We start from the raw sequence: 2666 nt of genomic DNA on the forward strand, positions 1-2666 counted from the left end.
TTTTAACAAAGTTTTAACAAGGGTTTAAGTTTTGTTTAGTGTTTGTTTAAAAAGCTTTTAAGTATTTGAGAGTTTGGGTTTGTAAAATCAATTCTACAAGAGCTTGAGGAGATCATCTATTGGAGTTTGAGCATCTAACTATTCTCCCTCTATCTCTTGATCTATTGAGATGTTTTCTAAACTCTATTTCTAGCTTTATATCTATTTATTTGATTATCATTTTATTAAAGCTAGTTTTATATTGAGTTTAGATTTGATTTCACTCATTGTTTACACACACCCACGTGAGCTTATTGTATTTACATTCATAGTATAATTTGGGTTATGGTATTGTAATATTGAGTTGTGCTTAATTGAGTTCTCATCCATTAATGTAGAGAACAACTTTTATTATATTGTGAGATTGTAAGGTTTTCGGTGAGCTAGAAAACCGAGTGTGTTGTTGTAAAGTTTTCGGTGAGCTAGAAAACCGAGTGAGAGCGTGAGGTGTGAACGTTGATCGGTGAGCGTTGAAAACCGACATTGTGAGGTGTAAACGTTATTCGGATGAGCGTAGAAAATCCGGTTGTGATAGTGGATTTCTCCCCAGGAGTGGGGAGCGGAGACGTAGGACGGAAGGTCCGAACTCCGGGATCATATTGTGTATTTGTATTGTTTATTTACACTATCACTCTTATCTTGTTTATGTTTATTTCACCATTGTGTTAGTTTATATATCCTTGCATATTTCATAGTATATCTCATTGCTAGGATATATTCATTTGTTCATATTACTTATTCTTGCTTATAACATATTGTATATCTATCTTACAAGAAGAATAATTTATTAATAAGTTTTAATTGGCATAAAATCGGATTAGATTAGCATAAGACCCTAGTCACCCCCCTCTAGGGTCTAACAGCGATCTCTCACCAACTAAATTTTAAGTAGTTCATGATACTGCATAATTAGTTTCAATGTCTAATTATACTATTATTATTTAAATAGAACTCTATTTACAATTATTATCCAGTAGACAAAAATGTCCTTAAAATTCAAATTAATCCATTAAGTAAGAGTAAGTTGATAAATTAATGAATTCTTATTGGATATATATAGTATGAAGATAAAAACATAGTTTAAATTGAAATATAAACCTAAGTAAAATTATTAAATGTTAAATTTACAAATGTATACAAGATGAATGACGTATATGCAAAAATCAAACAAATTAGTGAGACAAATAATGTCTGCCACAGAGATCGAATCCCGTAACAACGCAGATCTATAAATGTACATAATGGGACGAGGTATTTACAAAATCCACCAAACAAATTAAAAAGACAAAATCGTTCTAAAAATTATAAAAAAGGAAAATTAAAACAAACGGTTGCGATATGAGGACACAACGTGGCGATCTCTCACCAACTAAAATTTAAGTAGTTCACTATACTGCATAATTTGTTTTAAAGTTTAATTATATTATTATTATTATTTAAATAGAACTCTATTTGCAATTGTTATCCTCTCACATGCAATATCACATATCAATGTTTATAAGCCAAGAAACTACAACAATTTCTATAGTACTTTCATCTCCTTATACATGTATTTGACTTTGTTATTTTCTTCTTATTAGATTAGATTATATTATTTTAAAATAATTAATTATATTGTATATTTAATATTTTTTCATATCCAGAAATATCAATAATTTTCATAGCTCTTTCATTAATTTTATTCTTATTAGATTAGATTAGATTAGATTATTTTAAAGCAAGTAATTATATTGTATGTTTGATCTTTTTCTTCAGATCAGAAATTGTAACAATTTTCGTAGCACTTCCATCTCCTTCAACAGATATATGTCTTTATTATTTTCTTCTTATTAGATTAGATTATTTAAAATTAATGAATTATGAAATTGTAACAATTTTTATATCATTTTTATTAATTTTCTTCGTATTAGATTAGATAAGATTATTTTAAAGTAATTACTTATATTGTATGTTTGATTTTTTCATATCACAAAGTTTAATTATACTATTATTTAAACAGATACTATTTGTATACAAATCAAAGAGAATCTCACACATATCTTAGATCTCAATGCTAATTGTAATATTTACACATGGGTGTTGGTTAAAATAAATTTCATATATGGGTTTAACTTATATAATCCTACTTTAACAGGGTTAGATAATTTAATTTTTTAACACCCAAACTCTTTCACAAAACTAAAAGAGAGTAGCAATGCTATAGCTACACACACACACACAGAGGACCACATATATCTTGAAAATGAATGAAGAAAACAATACAAACAAAAACCATATTAATAACACATATGCACCCACTATTTCCAAAACCACCATTCTCCATCTCGGTCTATTATATATTTGTTGATGCCTAATATCAAACAACCGATTGAAGTTGCAGAGTTGTTAAGTCGTCGAGGGGTTGAACCATCAAGGGGGGCCGCTTCCTACTTCGACTTTATGCCTAGTTCTTAGAGCTCCGGGCAGATGGATCACCTGCACATGCAAGAATCGTGGGAGTACGGGGCTTGTTTCCCCTGTGGTACCTCCGATGGTCAAGTCAGCTAGCGGACTCGGGTGGGGATAAGAAAGAACAGTGCGTGCTCTCATATGTGTTGTGTAGAGAGTTTTTCTTTATTTTAAGAAAA

The sequence above is a fragment of the Asparagus officinalis genome, chromosome 1 (assembly GCF_001876935.1).
Source record: "Asparagus officinalis chromosome 1, Aspof.V1, whole genome shotgun sequence".
Classification (NCBI taxonomy): Eukaryota; Viridiplantae; Streptophyta; class Magnoliopsida; order Asparagales; family Asparagaceae; genus Asparagus; species Asparagus officinalis.